This window comes from Akebia trifoliata, chromosome 3 (genome assembly GCF_017979445.1).
Source record: "Akebia trifoliata isolate Shusen 1 chromosome 3, ASM1797944v1, whole genome shotgun sequence".
Classification (NCBI taxonomy): Eukaryota; Viridiplantae; Streptophyta; class Magnoliopsida; order Ranunculales; family Lardizabalaceae; genus Akebia; species Akebia trifoliata.
This window is the reverse complement of record NC_141377.1, coordinates 6949104-6969616: the sequence shown is the minus strand read 5'-3', so window position 1 is coordinate 6969616 and position 20513 is coordinate 6949104. Positions and strand designations below refer to the sequence as shown.

Sequence of the window (20513 nt, the reverse complement as noted above, 5' to 3'; positions counted from 1 at the left end):
CAATCGCCTAGAGGACAGAAGATTTGTTATGGATGTGGCCAAGTGGGAAATTTCCATCGAGAGTGCTCTCTAGGAGAAAGGGAAAAACTGCAATAAATGTTGGCCTGGTAATAGTGTCCAATAAAATCAAAGGCATTTCTCATCGAAGATTGAGATCAAGGAGTATTTCATCACATTAAAAAATAAAGGGATATATCAAATGGTCACTAAAATGTGGCCAGATATATATAAATTACCCATTATTTTCATCCTTCCTTAATCATTTGAAGAAAATCCTAGATTGTTTTATTCAAAATTCTCTCATTTTGCATCTCCTAAAAAATCTTATATGTCATTAAAATTTGATGGTTGAAGTAGATATAATATCTTAAGGTTGAAGATGATTGTTTTGAAGAAATTAAATCAAGGGCTGAAGATGTGATTAATTTTAAGGGGAAAAAAAAGTGTATTTCAAACCTTAGGACAACATGGTCAAAATTTGTATTTTGTACTTTTAATATCAAAGTCATTTTTACCATATTTAGTAATAGCTTTTAAATCGTTTAAAAAATTAATTGTCAACCAAAAACACTTTTTTTATTTAATAGTCTAGAAAAGTGTAATCTCCACAAAAATAAGATGATTCCACAACATATTTTGATAATATATATATGGGAGCAGTTCGGCAGCCCTAAACACATTTTTTATAAATCACATTTGATGGGGTTAGAAGTTTTGGAATAGGCTGATTTTTTGTGAGGATGATCTCTACAGTGAAGAGATCATACTCACAAAAAATCAGCTCATTTTGAAACTTCTAAGCCTAGTTTACAAGTTGAAGAATCGTGGACCGTCCAATTTTTGTAAATCACTTTTGATGGGGTTAGAAGTTTTGGAATAGGCTGATTTTTGGTGAGAATGACCTCCTCATCATAGAGATCATCCTCATAAAACATCAGCTCATTCCAAAGCTTTTAACCCATATGGGGACGGTTCGGCAGCCCTAAATTTTGCTAAGTTTGGTGCCAAACATTTTTTGTAAATCACTTTTGATGAGGTTAGAAGTTTTGGAATAGGCTGATTTTTTGTGAGGATGATCTCTACGGTGAAGAGATCATCCTCACAAAAACTCAGCTCATTTTGAAACTTCTAACCCTAGTTTACAAGTTGAAAAATCGTACAATTTTTTATAAATCACTTTTGATGGGGTTAGAAGTTTTGGAATAGGCTGATTTTTGGTGAGGATGATCTCCTCATCATAGAGATCATCCTCACAAAATATCAGCTCATTCCAAAGTTTCTAACTCATGTGTTTGAAAAATGTTTGGCACCAAACTTGGCAAACTTTGGGGCTGCCGCAGCCCTAAAGTTTGCCAAGTTTGGTGCCAAACATTTTTTGTAAATCACTTTTGATAGGGTTAGAAGTTTTGGAATAGGCTGATTTTTGGTGAGGATGATCTCCTCATCATAGAGATCATCCTCACAAAATATCAGCTCATTCCAAAGTTTCTAACTCATGTGTTTGAAAAATGTTTGGCACCAAACTTGGCAAACTTTAGGGCTGCGGCAGCCCTAAAGTTTGCCAAGTTTGGTGCCAAACATTTTTTGTAAATCACTTTTGATAGGGTTAGAAGTTTTGGAATAGGCTGATTGTTTGTGAGGATGATCTCTACAGTGAAGAGATCATACTCACAAAAAATCAGTTCATTTTGAAACTTCTAAGCCTAGTTTACAAGTTGAAGAATCATGGACCGTCCAATTTTTGTAAATCACTTTTGATGGGGTTAGAAGTTTTGGAATAGGCTGATTTTTGGTGAGAATGATCTCCTAATCATAGAGATCATCCTCATAAAAAATCAGCTCATTCCAAAGCTTCTAACCCATATGGGGACGGTTCGGCAGCCCTAGAGTTTGCCAAGTTTGGTGCCAAACATTTTTTGTAAATTACTTTTGATGGGGTTAGAAGTTTTGGAATAGGCTGATTTTTTGTGAGAATGATCTCTACGGTGAAGAGATCATCCTCACAAAAAATCAGCTCATTTTGAAACTTCTAACCCTAGTTTACAAGTTGAAGAATCGTGGACCGTCCAATTTTTGTAAATCACTTTTGATGGGGTTAGAAGTCTTGGAATAGGATGATTTTTGGTGAGGATGATCTCCTCATCACAGAGATCATCCTCACAAAAAATCTGCTCATTCCAAAGCTTTTAACCCATATTTTGAAAAATGTTTGGCACCAAACTTGGCAAACTTTAGGGCTACTGAACCGTCCCATGTATATATATATATATATATATCATAAGGATTGAAGAGCTTGAAGATGATTATTTTTTGTGAAAAAATCATGGTTTTGGCTACAAATTAAAATTATGGCGTTATTATCATTTGGTAGTAGTTTATTAGAGAAGAATGAGATCAAGAGGAGCATGTGACCAGTTTGGAACATAGCTGTATCCCAACTATTCTTGGAAGGTAATCTGTAAAATATTTAAAGAATTGAGGGACAACCACGTCCTTCTCGGCACGCGCGGGGGGTAGGGCATTGTTTGAAATCTGTAAAAGTAAATAATTAAGAAATTTAGTATGATCCAAAGCCAAAAAAAAAAAAAAAGGGTGATGCTAAATGGACGTAATTTTTGGCGAACGCCTTTTTCTCTTTTTTTTTTTCCATAGTGAAAAAAGCAAACTTTCTGATTTTTTTTTTATAAATATGGGTGCTTGGTGGCCATCCATTTTGAATACGTTGGATCAACCTCGAAAAACAATATTTTTTTTTAAATTTCTTTACTTTTTTTTACTATCAATATTTTCATGAAATCTAAAAGACTGTATTGTTGGATTGTCAATGTGATAACCAATGTGGGCCCAATGACCATTTTCTAGTTTTGAAATCTATAAAAATAAGTATGTGGGCAACGGGCAAGAGAGAGAAGCTCTCTCTATTGCTGATGTCACTGTGTAACATGTCAAACGTTTGTTGGGCTGTGAGCCAACACGCCATAGGGTCTCTGGGAGTTGGCCAAAAATGACGTCCATTTAACATTTCTTAAAATAAAAAAAAATAAAAAAAAAATCTAAAAACAAACAAACAAACAAACAAAATTGGCTAAAGAGTTGTCTTGGATGAGCCAATAAAAATATTTTAAAATGAATAAATATTTTATTGTGTACAAAAGTCTTGTACCCAAATAATTAACTTTTTTGACATGTCTAGATGCATTTTCGAACTCATGAACAACGTAGCCGAGTTGATCCAATATTTTGTGGAGTTGGGTTAATGATTTGATTCCTTTAATTTTGGGGGCCTATCCATCTCAAAATTCATTCAAGTTAAGTCCACTTGGAAACATTTTAGTTAACTCTATGAATTTTAAAACTCTAGCTTAAACAATGAAATTGTTAGTGAATCCAAAGAATATTTGACATAGGAGGGCACTGAAGCAACCAGTTTCAATTTTTTTTATTTGATGGTGCCTCATGATTCAATGGTTGTACCTAGGGAAAATTACTTTAAGGACCATCACGGAAGAGTTTCTTTCTAAATAGTCCCTAAGTTATGGATGCTAGCTTGACATGACATTTAGTAAACGTTTTCTTTCTTAATGGTCCCTTGTACTATCGAGTTCATAATTTTTATTGTCGAACTTGACAATTTTTTATTTAGTGTCGAGTTCACTTTTTTTATTGTCGAACTCGACGCTTTTTTAATTACTGTCTAGTTCATCGATTTTATTAAATAAAAAAGGGTGAAATCAACACTGGTAAAACCCACCCTTTTCCAATTTTTGAGTTTTATTTATTTATTTATTAATACATGAAAAGATTGACTAAAAACTTGAGATAACGACTTGTTTAAATTATTTTAACCCAAAAGAACCATTATACATCAATTTTCATCCAAAAACTAAGAAAAAAGTGAAAAAAAAAACCACTAGTTTTTTTATGACATCTTCAAAAAATTTGAAAAAAACCCTTGAAGATGATTTTTTCTATTTTTTTAAATGCTTTCTGATGAAATAGAATCTCCAAAACACGATTGAGGTGTAAAAATCCACTTTTTGGATGAATACGATGAATTCGAATAGTTAGGGCATTCAATCGTGAGAAATGTGGGAAATGAGGTGCATGGACCATTTAGAAATAAAACTTTATTAAATATCCTCCAAGTAACCATTGAAAACTTAAAGACTATTTAGAAAGAATTCCTTCTGCGAGGGTCCTTTAACTAGTTTTCCCTTTTATCTAGGTAGGACATCACTGGGGTAATAGTGAAAGGAGGTTGCTAGATTAGAATATCAAATTGTTGATCTTCCTCATATGAAGACCATTTAATGGTTTGGATCTAAAGATGATGAGTAAGGACAATAATTAAACTCAAAGTAAAAGTTAAATCAATTATATTTATGCGTTATTCTCATGTAACAATCAAATCATTTTCTAGAAATCACTAATAAAGCTAATTCTTTTAATGATCATTCACCAAGGATGGGGTAGGTGAAAAAATTGCAATAAGGCAAGTTGGCTTAAAAGATTACTAATGAGCTAGTCCAAATTTTGACAAATACTCCGTATGACCTAGTCCAATAATTATAAATGAAATTTATTTAATCTTTGGAATTAGTGTCATATTTTAAAATTAATTAACAAGATTTTTTATTCTAAAGTATTACAGGCTCTCCTTGAGATCTACACCATATGAAACCTTAAATTATATAAACACACTGGTCCTAACAACTCCAAATTTAATATTTATTTTATTTAATATTTTTTTATATTTTTAAATCAAACAACACCTCTTCTACAAGATATAATTTAATGCAGAGGAAAGTTCGTCCGCCAATTAGAATCTTTTGCTAGAATTTTTTCTAACATACGAGGACCATAGACCAAAATACCCTTAAAAAGTACCTTAAATTCTTTGTCAAAAAGCATGAACTATCAAGAATTTTCTAGTCATCCTTTAATAAGTAGGGGTCAAATAGGAAATTGTCCTCAAGTTAGAAACTGATTGGGAAAACATTGAATGCTTGTTATTGAAATTTGAGAAGAAGAGGGTTTTCTTGTTTGATCCATCAAAGAAGGGAAAATGACGATCCATTCATGTTTCAATGCAACATCCCATGATGATGAAAACATGTATTCTTCACCAATTCCTTTGATTGGCTTATATACAGCGGCCGCCACTTCGGTATGTTTTCTGTTTATGATTTGTGATCTATTAAATGGGTTGCATAATAAGAAGCCATGGATTCCTTGTCGATTCTTCTCACTCAACTCACTTACACTCACTCTTCTCGCCATAGCTACAAAGCTTCCTGTAGATCTCACTAGTTCAATGCCTTCTGCTCAAGATCAACTATCCAAACTTACTGGCACTGTCTTAATATGCATTTCGATGAGTTTTGTCTCATCTTCACTCCTAACTCAGAGTGATTCTGAATGCTTTTCCAATATCATCTCCTTGAGCATTTTCGTAGTAACTGTGATTGTCAATGTTTGTATACAGATTTACACTGGTGTGATCTTCTCATTCCTTGTAGAACATGTCATAATTATGTCCTGCATGCTATTATTACTCGGAGTGTTGTGGTTCTCGTTCAAGATAAATCACCCTCTTGATATTTCCTCATATTCTAACATTGATGATCAACTTCAAAAAAGTGACCCTCTAAATTCAGAGAGTAAGAATATGGTACATAGATTGAAATTGTTTTATGTATCCCACTATAAAAACAAAGCTGAGATAGAAATCAAAAATGACTTACTTTGGATGGGTATGGGCATGTTGTCCACACTTTGCATACTGGTTCTCTCACAAGCCACATTTCGATCGCTTTTTCTTAAGGAGGTGGAGTTTCAATGTGGAATTTCTGCTTATAAATGGTCAATGTGGATGGTGGTTTCAACTCAAATTTTCACTATCCTAATAGGAAGTATGGCAAGTGTATTGAGATGGTGGTTTGGAATCAAAACCTTTCTAGAAATTGAATTTTCTGATGTTTACTTCTTCCCTTCTTCCTGGGTTTCATCGTCTTTGATAAAGCTCCGCACTCTTGCATTCTTCAAAATCTCTAGAATAAGCCTCATGTTTATCTTCCAAACGATCGCAACGAATGGCACGTGGATATTATACATGTTGACCTTAGCATTGTATTTCTTGGCTTATCTCGTATCTTTGGTGTTAATGTCGTGTTCGATGGCAACCTCTAAAGTCTGTTTTGGTAAACAAAGAAACAACGAAATAGTCCGTATGGATGTGAAGGAGTGGATACAAGGAAACGGTGAAAAAGAGATAAAGAGATTGATGGAGAAACATGAAAAGGATTCTCTGACTCATCTAATCCAATTGCTTTCCCAAACTACTCCATCTGAAGAGTCAACTACCAATACGGTGTCCAGTTCACATGAGAACAAATTCTCTTGTCTTTTATTGGTAATCATTGCAAGAGTTGCTATCGTTGTTCTACCAGATACCCTTATTTCTTCTCTAGTTCAAAGCTTAGACGAAGCCTTCGAAATTATTTGTTTCATTGACGAGAAAGTGAATGCCAAAGACAAAAATTGCAAGAGCAGATGTGCATCGGCAAAAGAATTGTGGATGAATAGAGACAATGCATGCCATTGGTTTCATACGAGATTCATTAAACCCACGGTTAAAAAATGTTATTCACCATCGTTTCAGAAATCTATGGATGGAGGTTCTCGATCGCAACTTCAATTGGACATACGTTGGGCACTTGGGATTATTAAAGAATTAAAAGTGACATCTGGTGAAACTTGGTGTTTCATTGATAAATATCTAGATCCAAGCGACGTTATAGACATCTTCTATGAGTTTATCATCGGACAGGAGCCTCAGAGAACATACACGTCAATCAATGAGTTATATGTTCACATGGAACACATATTTGTGGACATATTGCACTTTTTCCTCCCTCAACTCCCACTTGCCATATTCAAATATGTTCTCGAGGGTCCCATTATAGAACGTGAAGAAAGAGCAAGCTTTGTCTTGAAATTCCTTTGCAAACTTGAACCGTTAGAGCATACAATTCATTGGTCATTTCCAGATGGAACTGGCATTACTAGCTTTATAACTGCTGATCCTGCAATAGACACTCAGCGTATCGAGCCAGTGGAACAAAATGTAGATGTTTCTCATACAATGAGTGAAGATTGTGAAATTCCAGAACTTGTTTGAACAACATGTCATGTAAGTACATTTTTTGTTTTACAGTTTTAATTTTTAATTTTACAGTATTGGTTGACCAAATTTCTTCTTTTTTTCCTTAATTATGACGATCGTTTATTTTGATTAATTAATTATCTAGTCCCATGGATCGTTCTACTGGTTGTGGTGTGTGCATGCTTTTTTAATAGATAGAGTCCTAGCATACATGTTAGAGAACATCGATGCTTTATAAGGCTTTATTACTTTAAGATCAGTTCATTTAGTCCATTCTATTTCAAGTATATCCAGGTTTGCATGTTGTGCAAAGTGTCATGTATTTTTTTTTTTTTTTAAATTTCTTTTTATTTGTGTTCATCATAGTTCCTATAGCTTTCCCTTGTTTAGTCTAAAAGGGAACAAGATTAGGAAACATATTTGAATATTTGTAATGTATAATTGGGTGATGCGAAATATTGGTAGTTTGTTTGTCTCTTAGCCATATATATAAGTAGGAACTTGTTGAATATTTTCAAAATAAAAGTAATTCTTTGTGATTTATTGGTTTGTTTTCTTTAAGTTAGATTTTGAGGTTTTTTATGTATATAAGGTTTAGTCCTACATCGCTCACAAGTAAGAAAGTGGAGTACCTTATAAGTTATAGTCAAAATAGTTAGTTGTATTTATGTCATACCTTTAGGCTTTGATCCAGTGCTTCGAAGTGGTGCGAAGCACCACCCGGCCACGTGCGAAAAGGAGATTGGGCGTTTAGGGCGCATTGGGCGCACATACTCATCGTCATGAGGAGCTGGGGAGCCTTAAAGTTTTCGGGATACGAAACCATCCAACGGTTGTGGTTGATCTGTCATGTGTGATGGATCGGGTGCGATCAGCACCGCACGATCAAGTTAGTATCCGATCGGATACAATGGATCGTAATAATACCGGATCATAATCAAGTGCGATGGATCGATATAGTACCTGATCAGATGCGTTGATTCATGATTGTACCTAATTAGAATCGATCAAGTGTGTTGGTTCATGATTGGTATCCGATCAGGAACGATCAGATCCGTTAGATATGGCAACTGATCGAATGTGATCAGAGCCACTAGATCAAACAGATTCAGCTAAAAGGTATTAGTTAAAAGACATGAGACACATACCTTCGATAGGGTGTAATTTGGATCGTTAGATCTCAGATAAGACACAATCTAACGGCTATTAGACCAAGAGACATTAAATCATGACTCTTAGTCAACATACACAAAATTGGCTATAAAAAGTCAACCAGAATTCAGATTTCTTCACTGAAAATTTTTGTATTCCCCTCTCTCTAAGTTAAGATCTAAGCATCATCAGTTTCTTAATTTTTCGAGTGTTCTAGGCTAAATCAGATTGTATATAATCTGATTTAGTATATTGAGTGTAAGACTTCTTTGTATCCTGAAGGCATTTGTTCGTCGATCCCTTATGTACTTTGATTCAACCAATAGGAGAGAATATTTATCTAAAAGAGATCGAATGTTTTCGAGCCTAGAAGTAATTTTTCTTCCCCCATCGTATCCATTTACCAACAAAACAATGCCACGATGGATATTATTAAGTGAGAGAAACCATGCCATGTGTGTGTGTGTGTTTGTTTAATTTCTTTCAAATATATAAATAAGATTTATTTAATATTTAAATGATTAGTTTTATATATTTTAAAATTAGTTAAAAATGTTTTTTCTTTTAAATTACTCCAGATTCCTTGAGATCCATACCATAAGCAACCTTAAATTATATAATATACAGAGGACATAACAACTTTCAATTTAACATATATATATAATATTTTTAGATATTTAAACTAAACGTAATTTTTTTATAAGATTCGTTGAATGGAAAGGAAGGTTCATCGACCAATTAGAATGTGTAATTGACTTTTACAAGAATTTGTTCTCTTTATAGAGAAATGCTATTGCCACACCAACTTTTACTAAAAGCACCTAAAGATATGTGCTAATCTTCATTAATATCATATCATTGGGGTGCTCTTAGAAAAATTTGGTGCGGCCTTAGATTGTCTCTTTTTATAATATACAATGATCAAAATATCCTATAAGGGTACTTTGGGTATATTGACTTTATCCAAAGGAACCCAATGCTTTTGGCTATTATGAACTATTTTTTTTTGTTAGTAATCTTAATGCCTGCACAAATAAATTAAATTTGGGAAGCAAACCATTTTAGATGAAATTACAAAATACACTTAATTTGAAATTTGCTGAAATTGCCCTTCCATCAGGACTTACCAAGTCAAATAACCTTCACATATCATAGGGAAACTAACTTTAATTTTTCTCAGTCAGACTTCATACATTAGTTTGATAAGAGGTAAATTGGCTTACGGTTCCTGATTCATATTTTGATCAAGTATTTGTGATCTCTAAGGTAGGTTATATTTTGACTATCCTATCAAGACACATATCCTACTTTTAGGTGGGGTGTTGAAAAATTTTCACCCACAATTATTAATTTTCTATTAAGGTGAATTAATCGATACTAAATCAAAAAAATAATATTTTATATATATCACAAATATTTAATTATTAAATATAGATTGTTTTGATTCAAAAATAATTAAAACTGGATGACTTGGCTAAATTTTCATAAACTTGACCGAGATTTTCAAAATATCATTAGGTGATTCATTTTGGATCTTGAGTGAGTCAATTTCAACAGTGATAAACAAAGAATTTCTTGAAATCCACCAAATTGCCATGAACTCTTATAAGTTTCAAAACCATGGCATATGAACACTCATAAATATTTCTATGTGGTCCACTTTAGTTCTTTGTCTCAAAACATAAGGAAAGTAAATCAAATTCTTTCTTGATGAATGTAAGTGCTTGTTCTATAGAAATCATTGAGATACTTATGATAGAAAATGTAGTAGATATTGTCATTAATTAATTTGTTCAATTGTTATTATAATAATCAATTGAAATTATACCCATTAGAAGTTAATATTGAGTGAATATTTGTTTTTTCCCACTTAAATTTCTTATTGTAAGCCTAGCCCAAACTATGGGTCCAAGGGAATCATATTATTTAAATTAGTTACTTTCTATAACTATTAGTATATGTGGCACCCTTTATTTATTTTTTTATTTATTGTCATATTATTTTGAAGAAATCTAACATAATTCAATAAATAGATGCCATTTCTAAAGTAAATACTAGATGATTGAGGGGTAGTTTGATCAAAGGCATTTAAGTAGTTTCCATAAGTTTGTTTTTGTGGTAAGCACTTATTATCACTACAATCTCTCTATTTTTGAATTTTAAATATTGAGTTTGAGACACTTGTCTCTATTAGAATGCTCATGAATTTTAACAAATTGATGAGAGGTCTTGATGAAAATATTCGACAAACAAAAGTTAAAGTCTTTGAGTAAGTTTAGAGAGAGAGAGAGAAAGTTTTGACTAAATCTAATTGAAGTGGTGTTTTGGTTGACCCATGTTTCAAAAAATCAAAGGACTTAGGAGATTTGGATTTGAGATGTTGGAGAGGGATTTCAATTCTTACTATCCTTCTTACACATGGCTGAAATTATTTTTAGAAGAGGAGCGGCTTAAAACGGTAGTAAATGCGTAAATAAGTGAAAATTCTCCATTCCAAAAAAATCAGTTAGGTGACTTCTTTTCTCTAAAAATTATGTGTTTAATATGAAATGAGTGTGAGTCAAACAATATAATGTAGGATTTTCTAAGATTTATTTTATTTTATTTTTATTTTTTTATTATTTTTATATATGTTATATGTGTGTTTAATTATTTATGAGGCTGAGGATTTTAGGGAGGAAATATTCACCCTAAAGTGAACAAGTTGAATGAAATGTTATTAAATAAAAGAAAATACCCTTGAGGAAGATCCTGTGTTCTGGGATTTAGAGTTTGGCCGAACTGGTATGAAAATCGACAAGGAAAGCTTGGCTGAGCAAGAGTGAAAATCGACCCGGAAAGCTTGGGATTTAGAGTTTCACTATATTTATTTTTAGAAAATAATTGGAGCGATATATATTTGTGTGTTGATGTTTTCTATGGATTAATTGAATATGTTGTATATGTTTTGAAGCATGCCATGTTTTCTCCTTATTTTAATAATCTTTGGAAAGAAAGAAAGATCCCATTGAGTCTTAGGACTCATGGTTGTTTACCAAATTTTTTTCAGATTGGAGATAGGCGGCGATGATGGGCAAGAAGACTTTGAGAAGAAATTTCTAGTCCTAATTTTAATGTATTATTTTTTATTATTATTATTTTGTATTTTGTATTTTCATGTATTTCTCTTGAAACTATTTGGTTGTGATAATTAAATTCAAGAGCTTATATAATAAATTTAAATTTAATTAGTATTGAAGGTTTTATTAGATTCATGATTGGGTGGTATTATCCATAAATTTAGAGACAAGAGTTATTTTGTTATGAACATTTTAAGATTTCCCTTTTTGAATTGTTATATTTAAGATTTCAATTAATATTATGAAAATATATCAAAATTATTAGTGTTTGTTGCGTAAATTTGACGAAAATGAGAAATCTGTTCGATTAGAATTAGTTGGATTGAATAAATTGTGAAAATTTTGTAAGAGTTCAAAATTGGCATGACAAATTTTATTGTTTCACTGACTTTCATGGGTTTTAACGAAAAAAATTTCAAAACAAACAAAGCAGTTTAAATACTTTTTTGAGAATTATTTTCAAAGAAAAGTGTTGCCAAAATTGTAACAGAAACTTTTTTCTTCTGTTTTGTATAGAGTTTTAACCAATCAATTCTGTAAATTTTTAGAAGTTTCCATAGTCTATATTGAGTATTTGGAGTGTACTTTCTTAGAAAATTAACCCTATTTTATTTTGATAAATTGATCTAGAATTTTTGTCAAGAATGTAAGAGTAAGACAGCAGAAACTAATTTTCTACTATACTTGATTTGTGAGTTTATTTATAAAAAAAAAACAATGTTTAGAAAAAATTTCATGTCTATATTTTTTTTAAAACTATAACTTCTTGAGTTTCCCAAGATATAAACCACATAAACTTTCACAGAGAATTAATTATTTTAAAAACCGGAATACTTGGGATTACATTTTCTAAAGAAATTAAATATTATAAAAGCTTTCTGTATTTTTTATTGTTATATAATTGAATCAGATCCAGAATCTGACGAGTCGTCTTCTACCATGTCCGCCCACGATTCTTTCGTGGTAAGTCCCGTTTTTGTGGCACGTTTCTTGGAGTAATGCTGGAGAGGCTCCATTAGCTTGATTCCACTAGTCTTTGTCTTTGTTCGTGTCACATGATGACCGCGACTAGTAACTTGATCAGATTCAAGATTGGAAGAAAGGGTTTTCTTACCTTTCTCAGTAGTGGCAGATGCGATAGCGTTGACGTTGCGAGATGCCATTGATGCTTTAGGTGATGTTATTGCAGTTGACTGAAAGATGAGAGGTTGAGATAGTCCCACCGGGCGTGTCAGAAATTTGTCGACAATAAATTTCTACGGATCTACCTCGAGATCCGTAAAAAATAAGATCACAAATGATTTTTGATGAAAAGTGGATACAGATCTCAGTGTTTCCTCTGATTAACAGTCAAGTACAAAAATAGTGATGATGACGTATATAGCTTTTCTTCTCTCCGAGCTTCGCGCTTTATCGGCTGAGAAGGTTGCTTGGTTGGTTACTTTGCTTTGTGTTTAATCTTTTGTAGAGGCTTCTATAGATTTTCTTCTCTCTGGGCTTCGCACTTTTTCGGCTGAGAAGGTTTGCTTGGCTTCCGGAGAAGGACTTTATTCTTGATCTTCTCTTTAGTCGGAGTCAGGATCTCTAAAGAACCTTGCTTTGTCTCTGGAGGAGGGCTTGATAGCTTCTTCTTCTCTAGAGGGAGAGCTTCTGTCTTCTGAGAGAAAGTGATCCAGATGCCCTCTCAATGAGAGAGACTCTTGTATTTATAGACTTAAAGATAATTTAGCTTTCCAATTATACCCCTAACTTAAAGAGGTTTAATTGATTTATTTAAAAGGTTAAATTTGTCCAAATCCCATTTAAGGATTCTATGGATTATTATTGGGCCAAACTCATTTATTTAGGTATAAGGCCCAATATTTAATATGTGGATCACTTGATTTAGTTAGATCATGGGTTTTATCTATGAAAACCCACACCTAAACATATGAAGCCCGTTCCGATTAATGGATCCTCAATTTAGACTTGTGGGCCTAACTGTGAGGTTAAGGATTTTATTTTGACTTATAAAATTTATGAGGGTTTCTTTAAAATTTTGATGCCCACAGAGTGATCAAAGATCAAGCTGTGAAAATTCTTTTTTGTGTTTTTTTCAGAAGAGAAGTTCAAATTTGTGTATCCAGAATTACTATCGAACTATAAAAGTAGATTTCAATGGTGAAATCCAGGGTTAGACAATGCATGATGGTTACGAACTTCTAGAATCAAGGGTGTGACAAAGTGGTAATAGAGCATCAGTTAGTAGATCCTTGGGATCAAGAAAATATTGCGAACGATCCAAATAAATGACAGAGAGAACCTTGATGTACCTAACTTTAAAAGTAATTATCATTACTAATATTATTTATATTAAGGTCTTGAATAAATTATCTTTACATAGATTATGGCTCGATTTAGAGGGGGTGCAATTAGGATTTCTCCTACTTGTAGACAATAGGCAACGGCAATGCACCGTACTCCGGAAGTACCAGCGGCGAGACATCAAGCTCAAGAGCTTCTAGTTAGGAATTAAGGAAGTGTTAGAGAGGCAACGATAAAAGAGTTCAAAGGGCTAAATCAACCAATATTTCAGGGAGAGCCTGTTCCGATGGAAGTTAGAAAATGGCTCAAGCAGATTATAAAGATTTTGTACCTACTAGCAACTACAAATGATCATTGCGTACCATTAACAACATTTATGTTGGAGGGTGATGTAGATTATTGGTGGGATTCGATTAGGAGGGCTATAGATATAGATCAGATGACTTGGGCTCAAATTGAGGAGGTATTCTTTGAGAAATACTTCCAAGAGGTGGTCAAAGACCAGTGGATGAGAGAATTTATGGATCTGATTCAAGGGACATTATCAGTTGGTCAATATGAGGCCAAATTTGCTGAGTTGTCACATTTTACACCACATTTAGTAGCTACCGAAGAGCTAAAGTCAAAGAAATTCCGTTTGGGACTTCGACCGTCCATTCGGGAGAAGTTAATAGGTACAAGGGTTCACACCTACACTGAAATGGTAGGAAACGCTTAATTTGTAGAAGGTGAACTACAAGATATTAAGAGAATTTGAGACAATCCGTGGAAGGATCAAGGGAAAAAATCGAGGGAGAGTCAGTAGAGAATTGAACCTAGTAAAAGGAAAAAAAGATAATTCTGCAACAACAATCGTCTCAAGGACAGAAGATTTGTTATGGATGGGGCCAAGTGGGACATTTCCATCGAGAGAGCCCTTTAGAAGGTGCTCAGCAGATACAGCCAGTTTAGGGGCAAAAAACTTGTTATAAGTATGGCCAACCTGGTCATCTTCAGTGGGATTGTCCTCAGGGAGGCATACAGCGAATTCCTCATGTAGTACCCACCTTATCAACAACAACAATATCCTATGCGCCAACAACAACCACAATTTCTTCGTCCACAACAATAGCAGCAACAACAACAACATAACTTGTAACGACCAAGGCTTAGAACTTAGGGCTGGGCATTTACTATAGTTCAATCAGATGCTAGAGCTGCGAATGATATGGTGGAAGGTACATTTCTTATGTATAATTCTTGGGCAAGAATCTTATTGGACATTAGTTCATCACATTCCTTTATTGCCCCATCATTTGCATCTACTTTGGGTTTGGATTCAAAGTCATTGAGAGTTTTCATATGTGTTGTCACTTCGATGGGCAATAGTGTAAAGATCAATCAGGTGTGTCGATCGTGTGTAATTCATATTGCAGATAAAGAATTAGTGGCTGACTTAATTCATTTGGGGGTGTCAGACTATGATGTTATTTTAGGTATGGATTGTCTAATAGCTATCACGTTATCGTAGATTGCTTTAAGAAGAAAATCTCATTTCGTGATCTTAACGGTTCGATGTTCCATTTTGTTAGTGAAAAGAGCATTCCCCTGCCCACTCCCTTATTTGATCAACGGACTTGTTGGTCAAAGGTTGGAGGATATTTAAATTTGTTAGTTTGTGCAGGATATGTATAATTACCCATTATTTTCATCTTTACCTTAATCATTTGAAGAAAATCATAGATTTTTTTTACTCATTTTCTATCTCCTAAAAAAAATCGTATATTTCATTAAGGTTTGAAGGTTGAAGTAGATATAATATCATAAGGTTGAAGATGATTATTTTGAAAAAATTAAATCAAGGGCCAAAGATGTGATTAATTTTGAGGGAAAAAAGAAGGGTATTTCAAACCTTGGGACAACATGGTCAAAATTTGTATTTTGCACTCTTAATATCAAAGTCATTTTTAACATATTTAATAATAGTTTTGTAATTGTTTAAAAAATAAATTGAGAACCAAAAACACTTTTTTTTTAATAGTCTAGAAACGTGTAATCTCCCGAAAAATAAGATGATTTCATAACATAATTTGGTAACTGCTTGAAAAATAATATATGCATCATAAGAATTGAAGAGCTTGAAGATGCTTATTTTTTGTGAAATGATCATGATTTTGGTTACAAATTAAAAAAATGGCATTATTGTCATTTGTTAGTAATTTATTAGAGAAGATTGAGATGAAGAGGAGCATGTGATCAGTTTGGAACATAGCTGTATCCCAACTATTCTTGGAAGGTAATCTCTAAAACATTTAAAGAATTGAGGGACAACCACGTCCTTGTTTGCACGCGCCGGGGTGGTCATTGTTTGAAATCAGAAGGATCTCTCTCAAATAACCACTACCCACTATCCAGGGGTATTTACAATATTTTAAAAGTTCAGGGTGGCCATTTGCACCATCTCCATATATATAAATATATATATGACATGACATGACATTTAGTAAACGTTTTCTTTTTTAATGGGCCCTCATACTATCGAGTTCATAATTTTTATTGTCGAACTCGATGTTTTTTTAATTACTGTCTAATTCACTGATTTTATTATATAAAATGTTTTTTTTTTTAATTGATAGGCTAGGGTTAAAGGGACCCCACCTTGAAAACATTACTACCGAGTGTAGATACAAGTTAATTCTTCCTCAACAATTCTCAATAGTTCCCGAGTAACATTACACATTTCTTCATCAACGAAAAAACCTTTAAAAAAAGTACCTTGTTTCGCTACAAAATCCGTTGCTTGATTTGTTTCCCTTCAAACAAATTCAAAAGAACAATACAGAAAAAGAAGTCTCTATTTTGCAAAAGTTGTGAACTCAACACTAGTAAAACCCACACATTTTCTATTTTTGAAATTTTTCGACTAAAATCCATGGAAAGATTGACTAAAAACTTGATATAACGACTTATTTAAATGATTTTAACCAAAAGAGCCATTATACATCGATTTTCAACCAAAAACTGAGAAAAAAGTTAAAAAAACCACTAGTTTTTTTACGTACACCTTCAAAAAATTAAAAAAATCTCTTGAAAATGATTTTATCTTCTTTCTTAAATCCTTTCCGACGAAATAGAATCTCAGAAACTTAATTGAGGTGTCAAAAATCCAAATTTTGGATGAATACGATTAGTATGAACGGTTTAGCCATTCAATCGTGAGAAATGTAGGAAATGAGGTGCATGGACCATTTACAAAGAAAAATTTATTAAATGTCCTACCAAGTAACCACTAAAAACTTGGGAAATATTTAGAAAGAATTCCCTCTGCGAGAGTCCTTTAACTAGTTTTCCATTTTATCTAGGTAGGACATCACTGGGGTAGTAATGAAAGGAGGTTGCTAGATTAAAATATCAAATTATTGATCTTCCTCTTATGAAAACCATTTAACGGTTTAGATCTAAGGATGATGAGTAAAGACAATAATTAAAATCGAAGTAAATCTAATTCTTTTAATGACCATTCACCAAGGATGGGATAGGTAAAATTGCAATGAGGCAAGTTGGCTTAAAAGATTACCAATGAGCTGTTTCATTTTGGTACATCTTTTTCATGTTTTTTATAGACATATTTTTATCATATATTGCAATTCCAGATTTTGACAAATACCCTGTATGACCTAGTCCAATAATTATAAATAAAATTTATTTAATCTTTGGAATTAGTGCCATATTTTAAAATTAATTAACAAGATTTTTTATTCTAAAGTATTACAGGCTCTCCTTGAGATCTACACCATATGAAACCTTACATTATATAGTACACAGGTCCTAACAACTTCAAATTTAATATTTGTTTTATTTATTATTTTTCTAGATTTTTAAAACAAACAACACTTTTACAAGATACAATGTGTGTTTTACAAATGTGTTTAATTATTTATGAGGTTGAGGATCTTAGGAAGGAATCCAACTTTTGATTTTGCAAACGCAATCCACCGTTCTCCTCCATTATTTGAACATGTTCTAACTTTAGTTTCTCATTTCAATCTCCTATTGTGAACTACAAATACATACAAATTAGTTGCAAACCCCAGGAAACAGCTCAAAAAGGTCCCAAGATACAAGAGAGATGCTGACATTTACTTGAGGTTAGAAACACATGGCACTGATTATGCTATGTAGAACAAATGGCAAATGAAAGATTGATTTTCATCTACATAAATTAACAAAGCCTGATCTTGTAAAGAAAATCAATATGAGAAAAAAATTGCACTCGATTGAGAAAAAAAAAAAAAAGGTCATCATCTCTGCAGTCAACAGAGACCAATTTCCACCAAATTTAAAGTCCAACTGGATATATCCATCCACTTGATTTTAGAATATAGTCAATTTTTAAAAAAGTGTTTGCAAACTAGTATAGTTTGGTACTTTAGTTACTACAAAAGTTTTATTAGTCTTTATTAGGAGAAATGTCCTACATTTAAACCAAATGAACAAAGTCAATAACAACATGGAGAAATCCATGCAAGGAAACAATCCTATATCTGTGCTTTAATTAATGCAGTTGGAGGGTTTAGATTACTTTAAATAGTTTAACCACGAAATCCATTGTTCTCCTCTAAAAGAAACTAATTCCAGCAAAGATTAACCAAGCAGTATACTACGCACAGTCATAATGTACATTTTAGAGTAAATTACTATTTCGTGAGATAAATATAACGAAATTCCAATTCAGCTAATTGTTCATTTTAATTCCCCAAAGATGATGTACGAGATTACGGGTTTTTCAAGTGACACTCTAGCTAAAAGTAGCGAACCTGTGAGATAGCTACTTGAAACCTTTGAGATTGTCACTTTAAACCTGTGAGTTTAGTCACTTAAGAAACCTGTGAAATCGCTGTACACAGTTTGGGAATTAAAATGAACAGTGATCCGAAATCAGAATTTCGTCAAAAGTAGATCATGTTTTGGGAAATTTCTCTACATTTTAATTCAGAAGGTAATCCCTCCAAAAAAAAATTATTCCTAATATGTTAAAGATTTGAACGTGTAGAAATTATCAAAGAATTCCCCTAACCACGTGCATGTTCTTTTAATACCAATACCAAACTGATAAATGTTAATTGTTTTTATGATAACAACGAAAATGGAAATTCTGGAAGTTCAAGCATATTTTTTCAAAGGTAAGTTGGAATTGACACTCAAGACATCAGAGTTGCATTGTAATATGTCAAAAAACAGAGCTATGAATCGAAGCCTGAAGTTCAAGTAATCAGTAAACCTTTAATATAAAAGTTCTAAATACAGTATTAAAGTAATTCATATGCTTGGATTTTATAGATGACCTTTAAAAAGTACACATTCACACAATGATTCATATGCTAGAAAACAAAGTATATTGCTAGAAGAGATGAAAGCGCTAAACTTACTTTAAAAACAGGGCAGTCAAGTGTTAGTCATTCATATTCTCCTCCTTCACCGCATACATTTATACCATAGAGCCTGCAAGAACATAAAAAAATGAAAACCCCTATTTATGGCATAAAACAAATAATACAATCCAACTTGACATACTCATTCAATGGATGCAGATGGTGCTACAGGTATGCAATCTGTTTTCCCAAGTCTTTAGAATAAAACTTTGATGATAATGAGCGTTGTATAATCTAGTAACACCTTACCATGAGTCAAAATTAAGAAATTTGTATCTTACCTTAGAGTCATTAAGCCCCAAAAGATGGGAAATAATATCTTCTCCAAACGGCTATTGTTCTTAAACAGCTGCATTGTCCATTTGTAAGCTCCATAATCAAAATTATCGGCACTTTCTATACACATAGATCTGACACGTTTGCTCTCTTGCCCAAACCAATCTTGCTATATCTTTTACCATTGTTGTTCCATAATAAATGGGCTCTTTACATGCTAATGCCATTAGCCCACACCCATGTGTGGTCCTACATTGCTCTCTAAGGCATTTTGCAGCCCTTTGGATTCCAAGCAAGTACCAACACGCACTCGCCACCTATTCACATGTGAATCAAGTTAGACTTTTTTATTTTTTTTATTGATGTGAATCAAGTTAGATTTATCGATCATGTGATCATGAAACCTTAGAAGAGAATGACAAAGGCAATAAAAAGAAAATAGTGTACACAAAACAAAGTATGATTTACATATAAATGGTCCCCATAGTATTAAAATTCTACCCTCCAGAGTAATTCATCACCACTTGGAATGAAATTACCGTCCGACAATTCTCTACATGCTTCTATCAAAAGCCCCCCTAAAATCTTAGTTTCTTTGTTCAATTTTAGTTTCTTTGTTCAATTTCACTCTCGCGTGTAACCCTAAGATGAATTATCAAACTATTATATTTCTCATATACTAAAGTTGTCCCTATCTAATTCACCTAATTGTATCGATCAAAAAAAAAAAAAAAAAAAAATTCACCTAATGATGAGTCATTTGGTGGAGCTTTCATTTGAGGACCAAAAGTTCTATCCAAAGTAGTCGTCTTTGCTTAGCCAACTTTGCACTTGTGGAGAAATCACAATAAGCTATGTCATGTGCAAAAATAAGAAAAAAAAAAGACAAAATGTTAAAAGCATTAATAATCAAATGTTAGGCCATTGTCCTCATCTAAATAGAGAAGTATAAAGTATTCAGCTTCCAAGATGGCATAAAAAAATATAAATATAATTCAATGAGTTACTTTTTAGATTGAAAGTAGTTCGTCTAGCTATGGCAAATGATTAACTACAATGTATTTATATGAAATAATGGAAGGGCAA

At 32.8% G+C, this 20513-nt stretch overlaps 2 protein-coding genes and 1 long non-coding RNA gene across 4 annotated transcripts in view; 2 read left to right on the top strand and 1 right to left on the bottom strand.

Annotated features, from left to right (window-relative positions):
- The window catches only part of LOC147405808 (uncharacterized), a 75208-nt gene that overhangs the window by 44109 nt on the left and 10586 nt on the right, over positions 1-20513 (top strand). The window lies entirely within an intron of this gene.
- Positions 5000-11544, top strand: LOC147405810 (uncharacterized). The gene is made up of 2 exons (XR_015176082.1): positions 5000-5167; positions 11367-11544. It is a non-coding gene; the product is annotated as an uncharacterized LOC147405810 (long non-coding RNA).
- Positions 18983-20513, bottom strand: part of LOC147405803 (diphthine--ammonia ligase-like) — a 113094-nt gene continuing 111563 nt past the window's right edge. The window contains exons 5-6 of the transcript XR_015176099.1: positions 19433-19744; positions 18983-19221 (exon numbers count right to left, since the gene is read on the bottom strand). The gene's annotated coding sequence lies outside the window, so the exon portion shown is untranslated. The remainder of the gene's footprint in view (positions 19222-19432; positions 19745-20513) is intronic.